This window comes from Desmodus rotundus, chromosome 2, assembly GCF_022682495.2.
Source record: "Desmodus rotundus isolate HL8 chromosome 2, HLdesRot8A.1, whole genome shotgun sequence".
In the NCBI taxonomy this organism is placed as follows: Eukaryota; Metazoa; Chordata; class Mammalia; order Chiroptera; family Phyllostomidae; genus Desmodus; species Desmodus rotundus.
Genome location: NC_071388.1, coordinates 92,374,853 through 92,401,400, shown reverse-complemented (window position 1 = coordinate 92,401,400; position 26,548 = coordinate 92,374,853). Strand labels below are relative to the sequence as shown.

The 26,548-nt window shown below is 36.0% G+C and overlaps 1 protein-coding gene across 20 annotated transcripts in view; it reads left to right on the top strand.

Moving 5' to 3' along the window:
* The window catches only part of ZBTB20 (zinc finger and BTB domain containing 20), an 830,054-nt gene that overhangs the window by 314,632 nt on the left and 488,874 nt on the right, over positions 1 to 26,548 (top strand). For 17 of the 20 annotated variants that reach the window (XM_053918373.1, XM_053918396.1, XM_053918372.1 and 14 more), the window contains one exon: positions 10,475 to 10,548. The exons of the other annotated variants lie outside the window; for them this stretch is intronic. The gene's annotated coding sequence lies outside the window, so the exon portion shown is untranslated. The remainder of the gene's footprint in view (positions 1 to 10,474; positions 10,549 to 26,548) is intronic. 20 annotated transcript variants of the gene reach the window in all.

Below are 26,548 nucleotides of genomic sequence, written 5' to 3'. Positions count from 1 at the left end.
AAATGAGGAGAGGCTTAGGAACCTCCAGGATATCTTGAAACGTTCCAACATCCGAATTATAGGGGTGCCAGAAGGAGAAGAAGAACAAAAAATTGAAAAGTTATTTGAACAAATAATGAAAGAGAACTTCCCCAATCTGGCAAAGGAAATAGACTTCCAGGAAGTCCAGGAAGCACAGAGAGTCCCAAAGAAGCTGGACCCAAGGAGGAACACACCAAGGCACATCATAATTACATTAGCTAAGATTAAGCAGAAGGAGAGAATCTTAGAAGCAGCAAGAGAAAAGGACACAGTTACCTACAAAGGAGTTCCCATAAGACCGTCAGCTGATTTCTCACAAGAGACTTTACAGGCAAGAAGGGGCTAGCAAGAAGTATTCCAAGTCATGAAAGGCAAGGACCTACATCCAAGATTACTGTATCCAGCAAAGCTATCATTTAGAATGGGAGGGCAGATAAATGCTTCTCAGATAAGGTCAAGTCAAAGGAGTTCATCATCACCAAGCCCTTATTATATGAAATGTTAAAGGGATTTATCCAAGAAAAAGAAGATAAAAAATAGGAACAGTAAAAATGACAGCAAACTCACAGTTATTAACAACCACACCTAAAACAAAAACTAAAGCAAACTAAGCCAACAACTAGAACAGGAACAAAACCACAGAAATGGAGATCACATGGAGGGTTATCAACAGGGTAGTGGAAGGGGGAGGGGAGGAAAGGTACAGAGAATAAGTAGCATAAATGATAGGTAGAAAATAGACAGGGGGAGAATAGTGTAGGAAATGTAGAAGCCAAAGAACTTATAAGTATGACCCATGGACATGAACTGTAGGGGGGGAATGTGGGAGTGAGGGGTGGTGGGCAGGATGGAGTGGAGTGAAGGGGGGGGAAATGGGACAACTGTAATTATATAATCAATAAATATATATTTTTTAAAAGTTTGCTAATTTTTCCATTTCTTTCAGTTTCTTTGAAGAAAAAAAAGTTTTGAGAATTCCTAGAAGTATATGCTACATGTTCATCTCATTTTATGTGATAGGAGTGATTTTGTAAATCTATTCATAATTTAAATGCTCTAAGAAAGTATATTTTCAAGGGAATTTTATTGTGGATTATCATATAAAGCAAAAATCATTTTTAACATGTATATTATTCCCTACTTCTATAAAGAGACTTTCTGATTTATAGGAGTTATTTAAGGTGCTAGAGGAGCATATTCCCATAGTATGTTCCTGAGGAGATATAACCTGGGTAGGACCAAGAAATTGAGGGAATAGGTTGATAAAAACTAACCTGCTCCAATGAAGTATTTGGACCACTTCAGAGAGATCTCTGAGCCACTGTTCTGTATGAAATTAAATCTAGATGACGTGTTCTCTACAGTTGCTTGGAATGGGTTTATTCCAGCATGAACCAACTCCAAGTTTCCTAGAAATCCATTATAAGACATGTAATTCTGGCTTTTCTCATTTAACATTTCCTCTCAGCTCTCTAAAGTAAGGTAAAATTCTATATCTCCCATGGGATATGTTTGGTACCCTCATTCACATCCTCCATCTACTTCCTAATCCTCATTGTTCAAACTAAGGATTTTCAGTATTGGCAGACATTTTTTAATTTTTTAATTATATTTTATTGATTATGCTATTACAGTTGTCCTGATTTTCTCCCATTTGTCTCCCTCCACCTAGCACCCTGCACTCCCTCAGACAATTCCCCCACCATTGTTCATGTCCATGGGCCATGCTTGTAAGTTCTTTGGTTATTCATTTCCTATACTGGTACTTTACATCCCCATGGCTATTCTGTAACTAGCTACTTGTACTTTTTAATCCCCTCACCTCCTCACACTCCCCCCAGTCTGGCAACCATCAAAATGCCCTTAGTATTCATGATTCTGCCTCTGTTCTTCTTGTGTCCTTAGTCTGTTATTTAGATTCAGTTGTTGGTAGATGTGTACTTTTTGCCATTTTATTGTTCAAAGTTTTGATCTTATTTTTCTTAAATAAGTCCCTTTAACATTTCATATAACAATGGTTTGATGATGATGAACTCCTTTATTATTTTTTTTCTTGTCTGAGAATCTCTTTATCTGCCCTTTGATTCCAAATGATAGTTTTGCTGGGTAGATCAATCTTGGCTGTAGGTCCTTGTTTTTCATGACTTTGATTGACTATTTCTTGCCAATCCCTTCTAGCCCGCAAAGTTTCTTTTGAGAAATCAGCTGACAGACTTATGGGAACTCCCATGTGGGTAACTAACTTCTTTTCTCTTGCTGATATTAAATTTCTCTCTTTAACCTTTGGTATCTTAGTTATGATGTATCTTGGAGTGGGCCACTTTGCATCCATCTTGTTTGGGACTCTGTGCTTCCTGGACTTGCATGTCTATTTCCTTCACCAAATTAGGTTTTCTTTCATTATTTTTTCAGATAGATTTCCAGTTTCTTGCTCTTTCTCTTTTCCTTCTGGCACCCATATTATGCAAATGTTGGACCTCCTGAAGTTGTCCCAGAGGCTGCTTACACTATCCTTAATTTTTTTGGATTCTTTTTTCTTCTTCTTGTTTTGATCGGTTGTTTTTTGCTTCCTTGTGTTTCAGATCATTGATTTGATTCTTGGCTTCATCCACTCTACTGTTGTTTCCCTGTAAATTGTTCTTTATTTCCATTAGTGTATCCTTCATTTCTGACTGGATCTTTTATATGCTGCTGAGGTCCTCACTAAGTTCCTTTAGCATCCTTATAACCAATGTTTTGGGCTCTGCCTCTTACAGATTACTTATCTCCATTTTGTTTAGTTCTTTTTCTGGAATTTTGATCTGTTCTTTCATTTGGGCCATGTTTCTTTGTCTCCTCACTTTTGACAGCCTCCCTGTGCTTATTTGTGTGTATTAGTTAGAGCTGCTTTGATTCCGTGTCTTGGTAGTTTGGCCTAATGTGGTAGGTGTCCTATAAGGCCCAGTGGCACAGCCTCCCCTGTCACCTAAGCTGGATACTCGAGGTGCCTTCCATGTGGGCTGAGTACACCCTTCTCTTGTAGTTGAGCTGTAGTTGCTGTTATCAGATCAATGGGAGGGATTTTCCCAGGCCAATCAGTTGCAAGGATTGGCTGTGACCACTTAGCACCAACCACCGCTCTCCATGGAGGATCAGCTGTGCAGGAGCAGGGTGGTGGTGTTCTGACATGATCTGTAGCTGTCCACTGGGTTTGTTGGCCCTGGCATTTCCTGGGTGGCTCAGGCCAAGGTCCAGCCCCACCTCTGTTTTGCCCTGAGCTATAAAGAAATCTGAGATGGCTGTCACTTGTGCCGGGCTTGGAGATTCCCAGGCAAAGGCAAGTTGTGAATCTAGGCTAACTGCTATTAGTTCCTGGTCAGGGGCTCACTGAGGCCAGCTGTTTCTTATTTGAGAGCATTTAGGAAGTTGTGAAGTATGAGCCAAGATCAGCCATTCATATGGAAAAGCAGCTTGTGTGGGCCTGTAAGTTTCGAGGGGTGGGGTGTCTGGAGATCTCCATGGTGGGTTAGACAGTGTTAGCCAGGTTGATGGAGCCTCAGATAAGGCACCAGCTTGCCAACTCAGTCTGGATGGATGGAGTTTCTTTAATTCCGTAATTGTCAGACTTCCATTCAACTAGATTTCTGATGCTTGTAAGTGATGGTTGTTCTACATTTTAGTTGTAATTTTGATGTGGTTGTGCGAAGAGGCGAGCCATGTCTGCCTATGCCGCCATCTTGACCAGAAGTCTGGCAGACATTCTTAATCCTGCAAACTTTTAGTCTTTCTAGAGATAGAGTGGAATAGGCAGTCGAGAATTTCCTGTACACATGTAACCATCATGGAAACTTTCATTCAATGATAGCTGGACCTCTTCACCCACCCACTCACACATTCCTCTAGCTGGTTCTCTGATTCTAGCATTATAAGAAAAATAATTAGGCATTGTTTTTTTTTGTTGTTTTTGTTTTTACTGAAAGAATATCATGTTATTTATGCTCACTATATAGAAGGATATAACAAATTATACCACTCATTGTGGATCCTCTTGAGAGTAAAAGGGGCCACATTAAATATTATGATGAGGCAACAAGTGTAAGTGTGTTGTGTTTTTGTAGCTGAACTACCTTTACCTCTTACCCCTCCCAAACTCCATTGCCACAATAGTTCTACCAGGGCAGGGCAAGCCATGAAAACCTACAACTTTGCTGCTGAAAGGGGTTGACATGATGCAGTAGAGCAGGAGTGTCAAACTCATTTTCACTGGGGGCCACATCAGCCTCGCAGTTGCCTTCAGAGGGCCAAATGTAATTTTAGGACTGTATAAATGTAACTAGTCCTTAACTAGGGGCAAGGAGCTCGGCACTGCTGCCAGGTGGAAACAAGGTGCCTGGCTGGATAAAACAAGGTGGAGGGCCGGATTCTGCCCACAGGTGTGTGTTTGCCACCTGTGGAGTAGAGCATGAGAAACCACATGTCCCTAGCACCTTTTAGAAACAGTAGCAATCTCAGTGGTAAACATACAAATGAGGCTGCAGTTTGTGTTGGGACTGGCAATAGATTGGTATATTAGCCAGAAATTTAACAAGGAGAATTGGATAAGGAGACTGGTATAGTGGGCCAGTCAAAGCTAATACATATCACTGGTGGTTTGGAAGTCTGCACATATTTTCCAGGAAAGTCAAGAGAGTGTCCAAGACTTCCATATACCCAAGCCTGACCCTAAGGTTTTGGGCAAAGGGGCAATATGAGAGGGCCCAATGGAAAGTAAGAGCCAAGAAAGATTTCCTGAACTTTGAATACATTCCCCTACCTATGCACATATCCATCAGCAAAAGGTGTTAGCATTTTGGCCCAACGTATTAAATAAAAATCAGTAATAAAAGTAACAACCCTGTGAAGGAGGATCAGAAGCCAGAATCACCATAATACGTTGTATAGAATGTCAGTTTTCAAGAAAAAAAATTGTGAGACATGCACAGAATAGGATTGTGACCCATACCCAGTAAAAATGCAGTCAAGAGAAATTTTCTCTGGGTCTCAGGGTGAAATTTAGCAGACAAATACTTAAAAGCAGTTATTACAAATATATTCAAATAACTAAATAAAACCTTGTTAAATAATTTAATATATATTACTATAATTACTATTCAAATAAAGAGTATTAATATAATGATAGGGTTTTTTTGAATGAGTTAGAATTAAGGAGTTGAAAAGTACAACCACTAAAATGAAAAATATTCCAAAGGGATATTTGGGATAAACTATTCAAAGTTCTAAACGAAAAATGATGAAGAAAGATGACATTCAAGAATTTTATATCCATCAAAACTGTTCTTCAAAAATTAAGGTAAAGATATTCCAAGGTAAACAAAGCCCGAGGTAATTTGTGGCTAGTACACCAGCCTTGTAAGAAATACAGAAGGAAATCTTTTAGGTTGAAAGGAAAGGACAAGAAAAAGTAACTAAAATGCACCTAAAGAAATAAACAGCACTGATAATATAATTATGTAGGTAAAAATAGAAATGGTATAAATATATAACAAAACTCAATTTATGAGGGAAGGAAATAATAAAGATTAGAACAGAAATCAATGAGATAGAAAATAATAAAGAAGTTGATTCTTTTAAAAGATCAACAAAAGTGACCCAACTTTAGCTAGACTGACCAAAGAAAAAGGAGAGAAGATGAGATTACCAAAATCAGGAATTAAATTAAACTCCATAGAAATTAAAAATATTAAAAGGTAATACTGTGAATAAATATAAAATATATTTATATTCCAAGAAATTTGAAAACTTATAATAATTGGTCTAATATGTAAAAATGCATAAATTACCAAAACTGATTCAAGAAGAAATAGAAAATCTAAATAGACCTATAAAAGTAGAGATAAAATTAAGTCACCCCACAAAGAAAACTCTGGATACAGAGAGCATCACTTCTTCCAATCCAATATTTGTAGAATAAATAATACCAATCTTTCACAAATTTTCCAAAAAATAGATGAAAAAGGAACACTTTTCAATTTATTCTCTGAGAACCCTGAGACCAAAGCCAGACAAAGACTTCTAAGGAAAAACAAAACAAAACAAAACAACAACAGTATCCCTTATGAATATAGACACCGAAATCCTCAACAAGATATTTACGTAGCAAATACAATAATCTGGAAAAGTATTATACCCCAGACAAATAGGACTTAGCCCAAGAATGCAAGGTTGGTTTTACATCCAGTAGTCACACATGACCTTCTCAGCAGAGACACAAAAACTGTTCGAAAAAATCCAATTATCTACTTGTGACAGTAATTTTCAACAAAGTAGGAATAGAAGAGAACTTCTGTAACCTGTTAAAGGGCATCTGTGAATAACCTACACCTAATATCTTACCTAATGGTGAAAGACTGACTGGTTTAACTCCAAGACTAGGAGCAAGGCAGGGTTGTCATATCTCATCTATTCTATTCAACATTGTACTCTAATTTATGTTCAGAAAGATACAAAAAGAAATAAAGAAAAATAAAACAAAAGGAAAGGAGAAAACAGAACAGAAAAGAAAGAAATCAAAGGCATCTGGATTGAAAAGTAAAAAAAATAAATAAAACTTTTTATTTCCATAAAATATGTAGAAAATCTTAAGGAATGCACTCACACACACACAAACTAAAAAATGAGTTCAGCAAGTTCACTGGATACAAGAGCTAATTAATATCAATTGTATTTATATATACTGGCAACAAACAATAAAATAAAGAAAACAATTCTATTCACTATAGCATCAAAAATAATAAAGGCATTTTTTGTATTTTGCATTTTTGACAGGCTGATTTGAAAATTTATATGAAAATGCAAATAACCCAGAACAGTAAGAGAATTTTGAAAAGGAGAACAAAGTTAGACGACTTACACTTGTGGTTTTAAAACTTACTACAAAAACTCTAGTAAAGATGAGAGTATATAGTACTGGCACACAGATCAATGGAATGTAATTGTAAGTTCAGATAATTAACTTTTAACATTGTTGGTCAATTGGCATTGACTGTGGGTCATGAGTACATGGGAGTTCATTTTACAATGTAGCTCTATTCTTGCATATTTGAGATTTTTCATAATAAAAATTTTTAAGTGACAAGAAAAAAGAATAAGAGAAAAGATTAAAATATTACAATTTGCTCTCTATACTGACCACAGAAAATGACTTGTCTCTTAAAAATCAAATCTGAACAGTGTCAGAATGAATAAATCATAGAGAGGTGAGTGAACTCTCAAAAACAATATGAACAAGAGACGATGGATGGCAAATATATGGGATAGCATTTAGAGAAGTGCCTAAATTTGGACAGACCTGAATTAGGAATGTTTTGTTATTGTCTCTTTCAAGTTATGTAGCATGGCGATGCCTAAAACTCCTATATCTATGAGGATTTTACAAAGTGGAGTATGGTCAGACAGCCCTTTATTTCTACTCAATGTAAAGATCTATAGTTCCTCACCCCCTTGCATTTATTTTTTATTGTTAGGGACTTTGTTTTTTGGCCAGGTGCTTATAGGCTAGGTTACTCTAATATAATGCATTTATTACTTCTCTGGAAAGCCATTCAGAATCCTTAACTAGTGCAAAACATACAACTCTTTAGCTAACTGGTCTCTGCCAAGAGAAGCATTCTTCTGAGCTTTGTAATTTGCATTGATTACTGAGCTGTATCCCAGTGTTTCACTGGGTGTTGACTAATTTACAAAGCCTTACATAGTTTGGTCCTGATGAAAGAAGTTTGACACTGGTGGTCAATTTTCTAATGACAGACTGGTCTAGGTGACTTGAAAAATTTTAACAGATTTTGGAACCTGAAATATCAGGAACAAGTTAATCTTATTGACGACCCATACTCTGAAAATCTATTTTAAAGGTGGATTCAGCAAACAGTACCGAACTTGGGGGGGGGGGGGTGGACAGGAAGTTGAAATGTAGACAATAGTGCCAAAATAAGGTTCTAGTTCTAACATTATGATCTTTAATCTAATCCAAAATGCCTTTAGAATATGTCATTCTTTGATGACCATTCTTCCAAACATTTTCTACCCAATTCTTAACTCCACTACATAGTGAGAGTTAATGATTTTCTCATGAAGCAGATATGAATAGGAACAGCATTCAAAGACAACTGGTCTCACTTCCAGGGCCATCTTTGGGCCAAGATATGTAGTCGCCAACAGTGAGTTGGCGACTGTATTTTTTGAGTCCTGGCGCAAAGTAAGATCCATCTGTTTTGCCCAGCCGTTTGCCTGAGTGCCACAAAATGGTCCTGTTATTAGTCTTATTTGTGGTCCTATTTGAGGTTAGGGGATAATGTAAATAAACTTCAGTCCTGCTTGTGATGAATGTAACATGGGAATTAAAAGTGGTGGTGTCGGTAGTGGTAAGTGATGTTGCGTCTCTATTTTCTCAATTGCTCTGTTTTCTTTGGATTGGGAAACAGACATTTAAGAATGAGTTTGTCATCTGGAAGGATAGTTGTGACCAAGTTTCTCTCAACAGGATACAAGATGTTATTTTTGAGCTTCATTACCCTCACCAAGGGGAAAAAGAAGAGAGGGAAAAAATAAATAAGGAAGAAAGTGAAAGTAAAGAAAAAAGTCAGTGAAGTGAAGAGAAGGGTCAGAGGAGAAGGAGGAATGCCGGTGAGGAAAGGTAGAGAATGTAACTTAGACTGTCTATTCATAGAAATGGCTTTATTATTTTGAAGTGATAGTTCAACTCACTCCACATCTGGTGAATCAAGAAAGAGGAAACCTGACTGATTAAATTGAGCTGCTAGTTGTCAGTTAAATCATTTATATATAAATATGCAGTCTAGTTTCCATCACCTTTTCTTGTCTGAACTAGACAGTGAATCAGCTTCACTAACCGAATTTGAGTGGTAAGTAGAACAATACCAGTTGGTGATTCAGATTTATGTAGAGGTGAGCAATTTTTATATTTCTGAATCAGTTATTGGGATTTATTGTTATTCTCTATAATTTCTGATTCTGAGTTATTTTTGTCAGTATCTTTTATAAATGTTTTTTTTGCCTTATAAGGACATATACGCACTCCCTTCCTCTCATTCAGTTGTCCCTGGTGACGCCTCCATAATTTCTGTCTTTACACTGGTACATTTTTAGTTTAATTCAGGCATGTGAGAAACAGGGGAAAAGTTTAGTCAATGTCAGTGATTTCTTTTTTTTGGATCCATTCATGGATAGATTTAGTGAATCTGAACCAATTTGCATTTAAAATCTATATACATCAAATAGACACAATACTCAAAATATTCCTCCATATGCTTCAAGGGGAAAAAAAACAGAATTTACAAGTGAGAACTAGATGCATTTCCTAATAAAAGATGTGATTTCAGGGATGATTTATGATCATGCTCTCATATGTGGAAACATTAAAATATTACCTTGCACTAATGTGAAGGTGGACATAAACATACCACTTTAGTTTTACAAGTATATAAAAAATGCATTGCCAAGATGAAAAAATAAAAGAAAGATAATTGTATTGTCTCCATCTTACATTTAAAAAACGATATATTTCTAAATCATATCATGTCAGTTATTTAAAGCTAAAAAATAAGGATGGCTTCATCCAATCTGTTTTTTTAAATAACTATTATCTTTTTTTTTATAGAAGGTGTTGTATGAAGAAAGAAAGCAAGCATTGAGAAAATAGTGTGACATTTAAAGCCCAAATATTTATGACATGCTTGGAGATTTTAATGCTTGGACTCTTAATTTAAAGATTAAAAGTACATATAAACATGTGATTACAGTTATTTAAACAAGGAGGTCTCGTTCAAACCCTGATGGTCTTCCCAAGCTGCTTCAAACAGCAGTGGCTGCATATGACAAGATATACAATATCATGTGGTATGGGACATGCTACCCACAGTGCACTGCAGTGGGCATTTTGTATTGCTAAATATGTCTGTTCACCTCCACTTCACCATCTGCCCCACCACCACTTCACTCATCTGAAAGTAGTGGATCTAACATTGTTTTTTCCAATTCTATTTAAAGTCACAATTTTCCTTCATGTGATCATAGATTTTCTTCTTTATTCTCTAAAATTAACATTTTATGTAATCTTCAGGTTGTGAAATTGTTTAGGGGTTTTTTTTAACCAGATAGAATATTGTTAAAATTCAGAGGCACTGAGCTTCTAGACATAGCATTATGAAGTCCTTAACATGGAGGCATATTTTGTTTTTCAGAATTGCCTTTTTTTTCCTCTTTAGATCCTTTTCTTTTCATTAAAAACCTACTCTGGGAAGAGAGGTTTTTTTTTTTTTTTCTTAACAGAAAAAAGAAGCCACGCTTGACTGATAATGCATTGCTTTGGATGGTGAAACATTATGAAAGTTTAATTTTTAATTAAATCTGAAATACCAATTATAACTGAAAGAGATTTTAACCTGTTTCTTTTCAGACTGCCTGAAGTTACATTTAGAGACTGAAATCACTGCACCTTAAAAACAAAAGATTGAGCTGCACTGCATCCCTGTAAGTGAAAGCTTCTTGCACCTTCCTCTGTGTTTTGGTGACCAGTTCAAAAAAGGACAAAAATATTGGTAACATAGTAACCAGACATAGGTAAAAATTTGAATGTCCCTGAAGAAATATATATTTAAATAATTTTCTTATTTAAAAAAAGAAAATTTGTTGGGCTCAGTCAATAGTCAGTATGTCTTTTTTATCCAACCTAAGTTGCGAATCCTTTCTTGTGGCTGGTTTGAACTGCATTAGGGAGTGTGTCGCCCACTGTGCAGCAGCACGCTGACGTGTACCCTGTCAGGGAGGGTTCTCCCATTTTTGTACCAGTCTCATTGACTGTGACATTTCTTATGGAATCAAAGTAAATTCATGTTGTTTTGTGATGTCATTAGAAATATTTAGCTTCTGTGTCAATGGAAATGCAGAGAAAGTTCATGATGACATCACAAGATTCTGCTGCCTTGAGAACTTTGGGCAAAACTAAGTAAAATGCATAATTCCCTTGTGTGCGTGTGTTCCCCATTCTGCTATGAAGCAGTCAAAATAGCACATCTTATGTCTTCCCGTGAGCTACAAGGCTGTCTCTCAGAGCCCCATTGTTCCATAAATGCATGTCAGAGTCTACCACAGTCTGGTCTACCCTTATTTAGCTGCTGTTTTGTCAATGTACTTGGAAGAACAATTAACATTTGGGATTTCAATGTCTGAATAACAGGCAGTGAATAGAACCCGAGCATATAAAAGATTCAGACACCCAGTGTAAGAAAACAGAAGCTTATCATTGGTGAGGGAAGAAAGAAAAGCATTTTAATGCTGCACTCAAAGGTTGTGAAATACTACAAGGAAAGTTGATCAGTTTTTTTTTTCTTAATTTTAGATCAGAATGTACATTTCAGGAATGATATCCAGAAGGTTATGATGTCCTCCTAAGTTTTGCAGTTTAATGTATTTCAAGGTCTTTTGCTAGAATATCTTAAAATACTTAAGTAACGTTCATCTATTTGAGTCGTTGCTGGGATGCCGGGTGTGGGGTGTACTGCATCGTGGATTTCAGTGTCACAGAGCCTGTCCAGCGGGGTACAACTGAAGGGGATTCACACAATTTCTTCCATTTTCACTTTTGGTTCACTGCACTCTTATTATTGACTGTAATTCTTTGTGTGTTGACTATTGACAGTCCTGAAGTTGTTAAATATCTCTGCCTATTGTTTGAATTTCTGCTCAGTCCTTTTTTTTGAGAGATGATGCATGGAGAGAGCAATAGCACCTTACTGTCAGGATATCCAGAGGGAACTTTGGCAGCTTATGTGTGTTGCCCACTGAGCTCAGTGCCTAGCTAATATGAGTGGATAAATGATGGTTACTGTTATTTTTGTCATAACTATAATAGTTCTAACCCATAGATGGTAAGGTCTCTAAAAACAGGTCTATTTTTATTCATTTTTGTAATCCCCAGAGCTTGGCATAATAATAGTAATCAAGAAATAGCTGTTGTTATTTGTACAATTACAAAATTTATTAAAAATCAGAAGTTTAGGATTCATTCTGTCAGAATTTTGTGTGTGTGTGTGTGTGAAGAGGGATTGAATAAAATTTTTGACAGGAACATAATTATAAAGGAATTTGTCAAAGACAAACCTACTGTTTATCATATCATATTAGGCACCTGTCTCCCAGTCTTTCTACTCTTTGACTTTACTTACACTAATTTCTCCTGACCAAAATGTGACATTCACATTTTTTTTTTGTCTGTGAAGTTCTGTTCAGTAGTTTTCTAAGCTGTGTGTCCTGATCCCATACACTGGAGTTGTCTCCAAAGATAACTCTTCCTGACTCAGGTTGGATGATGCTCTGCACCTGTTTGTCTAATTGTCATGCAGTGATTGTGCTTCAAGGTAATAGGGCAAATGGTACAATAGGTATTGGGTCAAAAGGCCAGGGATTTGGGAAGTTGCCATTAGGAACTTCTACTTTCAGTGCATAAAAAGCCAGTACCAGTTTCTCAGCACTAATATGACCACAACATTCTTTAGAACTCAGAACCCTTTGCCCTCTCCTAAGTTTAGCTTCCTGGTATTTTTTTCTTTTTTTCATAAGGTTTGCTGCCCTCCCCTACCAATTTTAATTTATTTCCAAAAGGAGTTCCTTTATTTTTATTAAATTAGCTTCTGGTGATGCAAATTAAGGCTCTCATAAAACTTAGCCTCTGAGGCAAAACTAAAATGATAAAATTTAGGTTAAGTGAACAGTACTGTTATCATGTTGAATAACATTGAAGGTTATCAAAGAACTTAATAAACATATTTCACATTTTTAAGTTTAAAAATTGAGGTGAAAGGGATTTAAGGGCAGAGCATCATCAAATATTATTGGTAGAAAAGATACAAGAAATAAAAGGTCAATCACCTTGTTTTGAAATAAATAAATTGAGGCCCAGTGTAGGGCATCAATTTGGGGATTATCCATAGTGAAATAATTGAAGTCACACAATGCTGAAAAGCAGTGTCAAATCATGGGAAGAGTGTAAATGTGGAGTTTTATAACATATTCATATCCATATTGGTCCCACCAATGTAGATCATCCTTATCATCGAGACCCGAGAGTAGACCCTCATTTAGAGTCTCGGGTTTTGATGTTTCCTTTGTGCTCAGGGATTGAGCAGTGTTTCCTGAGGGACAAATTGTCTTTGGCTCATTCTATGAAACCAATTGAACTGTATTTCTTTCTACCATGCAGTCCAAAATTCACATATAAAGGGGCATTCTGAGAACATTTATTGTTATCCAAAAAGTATTTTTCCCCTTTACATTTTTATATCATGCAACAAGTCACACAGAGGTTAATTTGTTTGGTTGGCTTAATATTCTTCGTAATGATTTACAAAATGGACAAAACACCATTAGAAACTTCAGTAGTTTAATTGGGTTTGGATGCATGATAAAACAATAGTCAAAACAACCCTTGTAACAAGGATTTTAGACTCTGCAATAGTGTGCATGGCACATGGTGTCAGAATGTCACTGTCGCCAGGGGTTATTTCCATCAGAGAAAAGTTTTTTAGAGCCTGAAAAATGAAATAAACGTTAACAATTTAAAATGAAATACTTGTGCTGGTCATTTATTTCAGGTTTTCTTTATTGGATTCTGTCATTTAGCAATCCAAAGTGACCAGGGTAGGAATGTTTCTATGATTTTACCCAGAGCTAAGTCCTAGATACATCTTAGTTTCACCCTCAAACCTATTTTATCTCCTCTAGACTTTTTCTCCCCGCTCCCAATATGAACAAGCTCAAGTCACTGTATCCAAAAAGGTAGTGACCTAAGTCTTTGTATCCCAAAAGAGGAGACCAAGTATTCTGCCTTAAAAACTTCTATGGAAGATTTGGCATATACAGATGAAGGGAGAATTGAGGCACAAGGAGGCCAGAGTAGGACCTTGGAAGTAGGTACTCAAAAGGGTTCTCTCATCAGACTCTTCCTCTCTTTTCTATATAATAATGACTTAAAAATTTCTTCTCTACCTCTTATGAATGAACCATTTCACCAGGATACATAGATAAATAACACCTGTTACCTATCATTAAGAAATTTATAATGTACTTGAGAAATAGATAAAAATCTTTTTATAGACAAAATGTTATATGAGTAGAGTAGAGGAAATAAATGGTTATTATTTATTCTGGACCATCAAGGGATAACATGACATTAACAAGCAGTCCACGCAGAGGGAGTAATAAAAATGAAAGATGAGGGAACAGTGAGTAGTAATGTTGTGATTTGAGTGTAGGATGCTGGTTGAGGACAGTGTTTTCCAAAGTGTGGGTTGCAGCCCATTCACAGGACATGAAATCAGTTTAAAGGATCAGAGTCAATGTGCTTTTAATGAAATAGAATCAAGGGAAAAATAATTTATAAAAACTTTGTTACATATTTTAAGGTAATAACTATAAAATAAATATAGTATTTGTTACTTGGAATCATGCCACCAAAATATGAAGGCAAATCTAAAGATGATAGGTATTTTAAATACTCAACACATGTAATCCTCACTAAGGAATAATATTATTTTTTGCCTTCTTAGTATGAGAAGATGGAGGGATTAAGCTATTTGTTCATGTCATACAATAGGTAAATGGTAGGATAGGATGTGAGTATGTCTGTCAAACTCCACATTCATACTCTTCTCATGATTTGACACTGCTTTTCAGCATTGCGTGACTTCAGTTATTTCCATATTGATAACGGACACGTTTGTATCGCGAGTCCTGACATCATTCCCAAACTCCAGTCCTAGATCTACAATATCCTTATTTAAATCTTCCACAAAATACCGTACTGGTTTCTCAGAGTCAGTATATCAGCATTGAATTTATCTGCTTAGTTGAAAATCATTCTCCTTTTGACTTTCCTAATTTTCTTCCCCCCAATTCTCCAGGTCTCTTGGATCAAAATACTTTTTTTTTTTTTTGCCTCTTTCATCTCCCTGCCTACTCAGATGTCCAATAAGTGGCCAAGTTTTGTTAAAATAGGTTCTTTGGGACCTCTGTCCTAGTCAGGCTTTTATGCTTTCTTGCCTATAATAATCTCCTAATTGGAAGAGACAGGAAAAGAGAGACCAGCTTATCCTAAACACTGGTGCCCCATTAGGTTTCCTGAAGCAGGAGCCCCAAGACCATGTCACCATTATTCAGACAAAACTTTAGTAATTCTATATTAATTACCAAAAAATTCTCAACCAATATTTATGTTATTGTAAAACCTAATTCTTACTCCATTTCTGACTTTCATCTTATGGTGTAACATATCATAAACTCAGGCCAAATTCCCTCATCACTTGCATTAGTTTGATAGGTATTGTTTGTACTAATTCCATGAAACTTTCCTTCCCTGACCTGGTCAGAAATAGACAAACCTCCACTAATCACCAAGCTCAGCACCAACGAATTGACTTTGGACTTCTAGCCTTCAAATCTGGGAGAGAATAAATTTCTGTTGTTTGAAGTCAACAAGTTTGTAGTAATTTGTTATAGCAGCCTAAGAAACTAATAGAGTACTTACCCACACTGGTTTTTGAGACATGAATTATTTTCTATATTTTTAAACAATATTTATGTGCACACCTTATATATATTTTTTAAAACTTACCAAAGGATAGGTCTTTTGTTGATTTTAGAGAGAGAGGAAGGGGGAGAGAGAAAGAGGGAAAAAGAGAGAGAAACATTAGTGTGAGAGAGAAACATTGATCATTTGCCTCCAGTATGTGCCCCTAGTGGGGATCAAACCCACAATCCAGGTATGTGCCCTGACTAGGAATCGAACCTGCAACCTTCTAGTGCCCGGGATGATGGTCCAACCAACTGAGCCACCCATCCAGGGCCACACCTTATCCTTTTAACTAGAAAGTAAATTCTTTAGAGATAGAGTCCATATTTAATTAATATTTCTAAACCCCACGGAGATACCATAATAGATCATTAAGTCATTATTCAATCACGTTTAAACCTAGTAATATAGAAATAATCCTTTAGTCCTGGCTGGTGTAGCTCAGTGGATTGAGCACAGGCCTGTGAACTAAAGGGATGCCGATTTGATTCCCAGTCAGGGTACATGCCTGGGTTGCAGGCCAGGTCCTCAGTAAGGGGTGCGTGAGAGGCAACCACACATTAATGTCTCTCTCTCTTTCTTTCTTCCCCTCTCTAAAAATAAATAAATAAAATCTTTAAAACAAAGAAATAATCCTTTAGACTGTTACAGAATTTATAGTCTCCTAAGGGAATCAGACATTAAATTCATGAACAGATAATTACAAATCATAAATTATAGTCCATTAAAAGAGCTGATAGGTAAATAAAACAATAGTAGATGGGAAAACCTATTATATTGTCCACTTGGTGCTCAGGAAATAATTTTCAGAGAAAGTCTCATTTACATTGCAAGTTGAAGGACAAGAAGTCCAGCCAGGTGAGAAATCTGGGATGGGGATGGAAATATGTAGGGGAGAGAAAGTTCCAGGCAGAAACAGCATGGACAAAGCCCTGAGGCATGGACAAACTGTGCGTTCAAGGAAATAAAAGGATTTGAGTGGTCAAAGCAAAATGAGGTCAGAGAAGTAACCAGAATACAATTTAGATTGTGTTCTGAACACTCTCAAAAAATAGGGGACCCCCAAAACAGGAATTATTTTCTTGAGGGTGGGCCCCTTGCAGTACAGGCTTCCACTGCTAGGTGAGTGTTCTAGGAACCCATCTGTATCAGTGTATCAGCTGGTGGTGTTGTGAGAGGCTACATTCAGCCTCAGTGAATTTTTTTTTGAAGACTCTTTCAATGTGTTTGCCCATTTCATGATGGGTGATTTATGAATACACCTGCCTACACCACGATGAGTGTTCAGCAGTTTTTGACCAAAAACGACATGACCCCCATGCCCCACCCTCCCTATTTACTTGATCTTGCCCCAAGTGACTATTGTTTTGTTTGTTTCCCTGGATGGAAAAAATCCTCAAAGGGAAACGTTTTGCTAATGTGGAAGAGGTGGAACAAAAAAGGGCAGAAACACTAAAAGGCATAAAAATCTATGAGTTCAGAAACTGTTTTGAGCAGTACAAAAAACATCTTGATAGGTGTATGGCATCAAATGGAGAGTACTCTGAAGGTGACTTGAAGTTTAAACACCTAAGAATAAATACACAATTTTTTATAAAACTTCTGGTGTTTTGGGGGCGTCTCCTCTCATATAGTGGATGTTTAAGTATAGCTCAAGAATGAAAACAGATGAAAATAATTCAAAGCTAAATAGTACGCACAAGCTCATATCATCCACACATTTATTTTGAATTCTCATTGAGTATTTACTTCTGATTTTGAGGAAGGCTTGAACTTCTGAAACTGAGGTCTAATAATTCACAAAATATTTATTTGTATAACCAAAGTAGATCTCAAGATAAGGCAAAGTTAATTTTATTTCCTTTGTGCTTAATAATTATTAAAATTCTGTTGGTTAGTGGATCTTTTATTTTTATATATTTTTAAATATTTATTATGTAAGATAGGAATGAGTACTAAAACTGTGTTTTTCTCATAGAACACATTTTTAACTGTTAAATCTTAACCTTATTTTTATAGTTGGTGTATTTTATCATATACAATGACCAAGGGCCTGGAGGCATAGAAAGCCTTGAAAATGAATCATCATTATCCTCATTATTACTACTTACAATTTTACTGAATTTCTGGATTAAAAACAATCCATGCTGTTTTCAAGTGTGATGCATTACAATCCTGGAATGTCACTAAGTCAGAATAGAGATAATGGTTTGTTTGCAAAGTGATGGAAATTATCCCCTTTTACAATTAAAGGGAAAAAAAAGTAAAGAGAATGCAAAAATTAAACCATAGAGAAGTAAGTTAAGCTCTAAAGACATGAGGAGTTATTTGCTGTAACTTAGGAAAAAGACACTAGAATCATAAAATATTGTAGCTCCACAGAACCTTAGGAATTATTTATTCCAGCCTCCTCATCTTGGAGATGAAAAAAAAATTCAGACCTAGAATTCTTATCCATCATATTTTTAAATCTTAGGGCTGGAACTATAACTCCAGTTCTTAGGAGCTAAGTTAACACAGCCAAACCAGCTAATCAGTGATCAAGGCCTCCACCATAATAACCCTTTCAAGGTCTTGGGTGGAAAAAGGGATATTTACTACAGGAAATCAGTCTATGTAAGCAAGCTTTAATTAATAAAAATCTGAACAATATATATTACCCACAATCTGTTTACTCAAGGTACCAGATGCTTTATAAGCATTATTTTAATCCTTGTTATTACACTCAGCCACCTCTCCACAAAGTAGGAATCATTTCCATTTTATAATGAGAATACTGAGCTCCAGAAAGATTAAGTAACATTCAAGATTGCAAAACCAGTGAATTTGTATTGATGCCATCCTGTTTCAAACTCTGTACTTTCTCCTGCTTGGTGTTTTTATCAATTTCATTTTGTTATCACCTTAGCTCACATAGTCACAGAGGTAATTAGTACTTTAATAGTGCAAATGTGTAAAAATCTTTGAAAAAAGTTAGGAAGGTAAGGAAGAAAGTTACATTTAGCGTGTGCCAGCTTTGCATAAAGCTCTGTTCATTTAATTCTCACAACAGTGCCTCAAGATAGATGTTATAATCCTTAGTTTACAATTGAGGAAACTAAGGCTTCAGTGAGATTAAATTGCCCCACATATCTGTGTGACCCCAAATGCTCTTATATGCCACCCATCTCCCTGTCTGCTCTTCTCCTGGATGCTAGTTTGTCTCTGTGGTCTGCACACCTCAGCTTCTTACGTGACAACATAGAATTGTAATGCACGCTCTCAAAGACATCCCAAGAAGAAAGAGAGTATGTCAGGTGGGTGCTTTTATCTAACTAAGTTATACTATGCCACCTGTATGCTTTCTTCTTTGAGAACTGAGGAGCAGGGAAAATTAGTGAAATTCAAGACATTGCTCTTTCATCTCTATATCCTCTGTGTTTCTGTGACCAACACCCCCATCATGTTAGATAGTGGTGCCACTAACCTGGATTATAGGAAAACATTTGAAAGTGAGAGAAGTAAAATCATTGCGTTTATTGGGCCAGTAAGAAGTGATAAGCCTTGCATTTTCCTGCTGAAGTCTTAACTCATTGGAAGCCTTATAAGCCTGGTCAATGATGTAGGTCAATGAGAGCATTCGTCATTACTGCTGCTAAAAAGGCCAAACTGAAAATCCAAAATACTTAAGAATTATGAGCATTGTATCGTAATTAACACTGAGGACTACATGAGAAGTGAACTCCTTGGTGAACACAGGGCAGGGTGGGGGGAGAGAGAGAGAGAGTTTTGAAACATTTGTTGATGGCAGGTTCCACTGCAAACATGATCCTGAATTTTAGCAGCACTGCATAGATACACCTCTGTTTCTGCGTAAGTCATTTTCTGTTATTGATACACTTGAACAGTTATTCTAAAACCAAACATCACCATAGAGTAGTACCTGTATACATAACAAGTTTATGATAATTAGAACAATGCCTGCTTGTTATGGTTCTGGAGTTTTTTTCCCCTCTTTACTTCCTGAGTTTGACTTCAAGTCTTTCTGTGTGAAAGCCCTCATCCATCCATTCAAGTCTTCTAAAGTAACTCGGGGAAAAACATCCTTCCTTGCTGCACAGAAGGAACTTCATTCATTCTTTAGCTTAGCCTTGCTCTTTGCAACACTTATGTTGCTAGTACCCCCAAATCAGAAAGTGCGTTAATATATCCTTTGAATTTCTGGATCTCCTCAAGAGAAAAAAAAAAGTTTTCAAAAATCTTACAATATTTTGTTTAAAATCCAATTCTGGTTCAAAGGTTTGTTAGGAATTTTAAATGAAGAAAAAGCTTTTGTAAGCTTGAGAATGCTTATGTAATCTCTTCAAGACGGATGAGAAGCAATCAGGAGACTTGTGACTCTTTGAAGCAGTAAATTTCCAGGGAATTAGGCACATATTTCTCAAGAACAATAAAGAGAGTCACACTCCAGGTTGCAGCACATTGGCTCTAAATGCACCCCTTCTTGTATCCCACATGGCAATTGGAAAGCATCGTTCTTTGAGTGAACTGGAAAAGGGAGAAGGCCAAGCTGAACTGCCATTCTTTCAGCAGGTCATGAGATATTAAATGCAGAATGAAGTCAGTCTTTTGGTTAGGATCAGATTCTCAGAGTTATAAACCTCTTATGATAAAATGTCTTCAAAAATGTCAGAAAGTAAGTTTACATATGTAATAGTTTCTGACTATTAGAAGATTTAGATTTAGCAAAGTCATGTATTTGTTTATAATTTCACCAGATTGACCATGTGAAACTTGCTTAGCTTTTGCTACTATTTCATGGAAATGTTCTTTGCTTACCTTATTTGAATATTATAGGACTCTATCTAATAAGCAGTGTATGTCTAGCATTGTTATCATTGCCATTGTAATAGCTGTAAACCTGGGTTACCCTTTTTACTTTTTTTTCTTAAGATTTTATTTATTTATTTTTAGAGAGGGAGAAAGAGAGGGAGACAAACATCAATGTGTGGTTGCCTCCTGTGAGCCCCCACTGGAGACCCGTCCTGCAACTCAGACATGTGCCCTGACTGAGAATCAAACCAGCAACCCTTTGGTTCACAGACTGGCACTGAATCCGCTGAGCCACACCAGCCTGGGTTACCCTTTTAATGCAACATCTGCTTTATCCTCTCATAGCACTGGAAAGTGGAAGTTAATGTATAGGCATTTCACCTAGAAAATGTGTCAGGCAGTTTCATTTATAAGCCCTTTTAGCAGATAGAGAAATAGTTTGTATGATAAGCTCTTGCTTTTTTTAAAACTTTTTTTTTATTATTGTTAAAGTACAGTTGTCTCCATTTTCTCCCCATCACTCCCCCCCACCCCAGCCATCCCCGCTTCCTACCCTTGATCCTACTTCCCTTTGGTTTTGTCCATATGTCCTTTATATGTGTTCCTGAAAACCCTTCCCCCTTGCCCCCCGTTATCCCCTCCCACCTCCCCTATGGTTACTGTCAGTTCTTGCTTTTTGAATAAGAACTTAATTTATCGTGCTATGTGAGACTCTGATTAATGACATAATACAATACTATCCACATCATCACTGCAGTTACCACTAGGGATGTAGCAAGTGTAATTGAGAGGAAAGAGCATGGTGCTACTGTCTTGATACTTGAGTCAGGCATTCCCAAAGTTTTGTCTTAAGGTCATTTTCCTGATCTCTAGGGGACATTTTTCTCTATCTTACAGATGTTATGCAAAGAAGTCAAATTATACACATACACACACACACACTCATATGCATATGTATGTGTATATATATGTATATATTTAGAATTCTGTGAAATAAAAATAGTTCAAAAATACAGAACGAAGTCAGTCTTTTGGTTAGAATCATGTTCTCAGAGTAAAAATAGAGTACTAGTAGAAGTATCTATTACAGTAAAAACCACAGTATTAGTAGAATTGTAAATCACTTGTAGGACCTAGGAGTAAGATGCTTCATCTGATGTCTTAGTGGGTAGAAATTAATTTGGTTTTGAGTTACCATATAGGGAAATACTCTGTTGCTACTAAGTACTGTTCATACATTGGAAACAATGACTAAGAATGAATTGCTATTGATATATTACTTCTTTTAAAGATTTATGTTTTTTTACTATAAATTCTCTGAGCTGGTTTTCTCAAATTAAAACAAAATTATCTGTTTTATCTACCACAACAGTTAATTTCTTGATTAAAGAATTATGAGTAATTTACTAATATTCTCAGTCACTGAAACTGGTACCACATAGGTGTTCAGTAAGTGTTGAGTATTCTGATTAAAATTTTAATATTTTTTAAAAAGATAATTAATCAATTTAACCACTTGCATATCATGTGATATGGACAGATATTATTGAAGATTATACAGCCACTAGAAAAAGAATCAATTATACCTTTGCTATTGACCTAGAAGGATGACCATAATTATTGAATGAAAAGAGCAAATTTTCATGGTAGTGAATATTTATGAATAAATATGTTATTACATGTTGGTATGAACATGAGAGAAGTTACAGAAGAATACATACCGTATTCTTCACAGTGATCATCTCACAGGAAGATTATTACTGTTTTTTTAAATATGTTTTATTATTTCATTATAATTATTATGTACATAATATCTATTAAGTATTTATTAAGTATATAATGAGTATCTATTATAAAAGTAAGTTTGAAAATGAATATATAAAATTATATTTTAAATTACTACCTTTTATTTTTTAGAAAAGTAGTCTGAGAAAAATATCACCACACAGAAGTTTTCATTGTATTGTCTTAACTTCCATAGTAAATAAAGTATATATTCTAAATAGATTGATTCATTCAATCAACAAATATTTTCTAAGCAAGCAAAAGAGTTTTGACCCTGTACCATAGCTTCTCTGAGTACATAACCTACAAGTGCACAAAAAAACCTTAGGAATTTCTTATTTTTCCATCTCTCACATCCACATGTATCTCCCCTTTACAACTACCCCTGATGTTTCTCTTACCTTTTCCTTACTGTTGTTCTCTTCAAGAACTCCCACTAACCCTCCTTGGTCCAGGTCAATTAATTTTTTCTACTCACTTCCAAACTCCTTGCTGGGTCTGTCATATTTTCTTTCTGTTATAAATCTCACTGGACTTACTGGCTCCTATTTCTCTCATTCACTGAGGTGTGGGGCAGGGGGAGTGGCTTTTGTCAGGGTTTCAGGACTATATTCCCAACAGAAAATTTGTAAGAGTTTAAGGAATTAACGGGGCAGCCCAAAATCCTTAGCTTAAAAACATAAAAGGTCCCCTTTAGAATGCCCTTGAATAGTCTTGAGCTAATGACATGGGCAGAACATCCAAACTGGAATCAGGCAAGAGAGGACCATACAGTTTGAGGGACTTTATTTCCCAGAGCTGTTACATTCTAGATCCCACCCAGAGTAGTCCTGACAATGAACCCAACTTTGTAGATGGAAGACAGAAGCACTGCAAGCTAAATTTAAAAGACAGGCAAGTTCTTGCCCTGCCCAGGTGGCTCAGTTGGTTTCAGCGTCTTTCTGCGCACCAAAAGGTTGCAGGTTCCTCACCAGTCAGGGCACGTGCCTAGGTTTCGTCTGTGATCCCCTACAGGGTGTATATGGGAGGCAACCCATACAGGAGGAAACACCAGGAGAAACACTGGTGTTTCTCTCTCCCTCTCTCTCTCCCCCCTGCCCTTTCTCTCTCTCTAAAATCTATAAACATATACTCAGGTGAGGATTTAAAAAAAATAAAATAAAAGACAGGAAAGTTCTAGTATGATAACCTCAAATAGTGCAACTAGTGATAAACAGATATACTTTACTTCATGTTATAACCAGTTATGATAGAGGCTTTAAGAAAAAGGAGAGAGTGGGGGAGGGATCCAAGGAGAGGGGAGAGAAAGAGGGAGAGACAGAGAGAGAAAGAGAATCCCTTCTCCCAAATGAAAAAAGGGAGAGGAGGGTGGAAGAGTGCAAGAAGGTGGTTGGTTACAGGAGTAGAAAGCATGAAGAAAAAAAATGTATTTGGACACCTCAGTTCTTTCTTTACAACTGCACAAGTCTTCCCTGATTTGTTATGAGTCCTACCCTGGGTAGGCTGGGTCTGTTTGGCGCTTCCAGCCGGCCAGCTGTCCTCTCCTTCCATTTACAGGGTGCTGACTCAGAGTGAATCACGTACAGTTGTTGGAAACTCTTTAAAATATGCTCACAATTATGTTCATTGCTCTTAACACCAGGGGGTTGAAGAATAAGCAGCTGATGATGGCAAGCCTGCCCAAATATGTAGGTGTCCTTCTCTACCCTGTGCCTTTAGTTTAAGAGATTTATGCATAAAAAGAATGTAAATTCTTTTTTATATTCTCTGACCCCTGTCTGTGCACCAGTAGTCTGGTGAGAACAGTAAACTCCAGCTAGAAAAATATGAAATACAGCAGTATAGTTAGAACAACAAATAATGTTTATGAAAATATTTTAATGAGATAAAAATGCTTATATTTTTAACAGAAAAAAGCAAGGTACACAACTTACATAAAATATTAAGCGTTTATTTCTGGGTAGTTAATGCTTATTTCTCTTCCATTTTTTTCATTTTTCAAAAGAAAGAGAAAAGGAAAGGTGGTATTGGGTATCCTTCCTTTTTTGATTTGTTTGTTTGTTTGTTTGGTTTGATCAATGAATTAATTTTAATGGTGGCATCTCATAATGAAGAGATATCACCTCAAGTTTGAATTATATTTAATTTTTTTTTGTTTTCCAGTTCAGCTGGCATGCAATATTACATTAGTTTCAAGTGTACAACACAGTGATTAGACATTTATTTAATTTATGAAGTGATCCCTTGATAAGTCTAGTACCCCCAACACTATATGTAGTTATTACAGTATTATTGACTAATTCCTATGTTGTACTTTACATCTGTGTGACTGTTTTGTAACTGCCATATTGTACTGCTTAATCCCTTCATCATTTTTACCCACCCCCAACCAACCGTCCATCTGACAACCATAAGTTTATTCTTTATCTATTAGTTTGCATCTGTTTGTTCATTTATTTTGCTTTTTACAATCCACATATAAGTGAAATCATATGATATACTTGTATGTCTTTCTCTGTCTGATTGATTTCATTTAGCATAATACCTTCTAGGCCCATCCATGTTTTCACAAATGGCAAGATTTCACACCTTTTTATGGCTGAGTAATGTTCCATTGTATATATGTACCACAGTTTCTTTATGTATTCATGTATCAGTGGACACAGGTTGCTTACATATCTTGGTTATTGTAAATATTGCTGTAATAAATATAGGAATGCACATGTCTTTTCAAATTAATGTTTTAGGTTTCTTTGGAAAAATACCCAGAAGTGGAATTGCTGGGTCCTTCTTTGTCTCTTGTTATACTCTGTATTTTAAAGTCTGTTTTGTCTGATATCAGTGTTATTACCCTAGCTTTTTTCCCCCATTTTTTATTTGCATGATATATCTTTTTTTTTTTTTGCTCATTTACTATCAGTCTATTGTCTTTTGATCTGAAGTGAGTCTCTTATAGGCAGCATATGAATGGGTCTTGTTTTCTTATTCATTCAGCCATTTTATATGTTTAGTTTTTTGATAGAAGTATTTAATCCATTTACATTTAAAGTACTTATTGACAGGTCTATAGTTATTGACATTTTATTATTTATATATTTGATCTTTTTCTTCTTCCACCTGCCCCCTCCTCCTCCTTATTTTCTTCCTCATCGTTTTCTCTTTCTCCACCTTCCTTCTTCTTCAAGTACCTCTGATATTACTGGTATAATACTGGTTTGGTGGCAATGAACTCCTTTAGCATTTTCTTGTCTGCAAAGCTCTTTATCTGTCCTTTGATTCTAAATCAGGGGTGTCCAACCTTTTGGCATCTCTGGGCCACATTGGAAGAAGGAGAGTTGTCTTGGGCCACAAATTAAATACACAAACTCTAATGAAAACTGATGAGCAAAAAAAATGTCCGTGCATAATTTTTGTGATATTTGCCACCATGATAAGCAAAAAAGTCCTCACATAATAGCCCTAATTATGCAGCAGCCCTTTCAATAATCTTTTAAAATCATCAAGCAGGTCCCAAGTTTGTGATCACTAATGTAGAAAATGCACATATCTAAGTAATAAAATGTCATTGACTTTTGAAAAATATTTTTTATTATAAAAGTAAAAGAAAAGAGGGTAACGTAAAATGAGTGGGATGTTTGACATTGTATTTGAGAAACTAGTACATCAATACCTGGTTTGATAGAAGTAGTTGCATTTCTCAGTGAGTCCTCAAGGTGCTCATCAGATAATTTTGGTTTTAATTTTACTCTTAATGTTTTTCTTTCTTAAAATAGTTGCTCACAAATGTAGATGCTGCCAAATAGTGATGACATGAATAAGGTGTGACTGTGAAGCAAGGGATATTTCTCTCTGGGAAGATAGGACCTATGAAAGTCCAGTAAAGAGACATGATCAAATTTTTCTTTAAGTTGAATGTCAGATTTCAGCTCTATGCATTCTATTTGAAAATTGGCAAGTAACATATTTATGTCAACTGAAAATGGAGTCACAAATATAACAAAATATTGATTATTTTCCCAGAAATCTTGAAATCTGTTTTCAAATTCTTGTATCAAATCGAAAAGTAAGGCTGCATTTTTTTTTGCTGTTCACAGGACTGTGTTTATTTAGCAACGTGTCTAAATGCATAAAATTGTTTGCCTTAATTTGAGCTTGCCATAATTTCAGTTTCATTTGGAACAATGTTATGGTTTGAAACATGGTATTGATAAGTTGGTTTTCACCTTGAAGACACATGTTTAACTCATTTAAGTGAGTGGTTAAAATCTACTAAAAATGTTAAATCGATAAGCCAGTTTTCATTGTCAA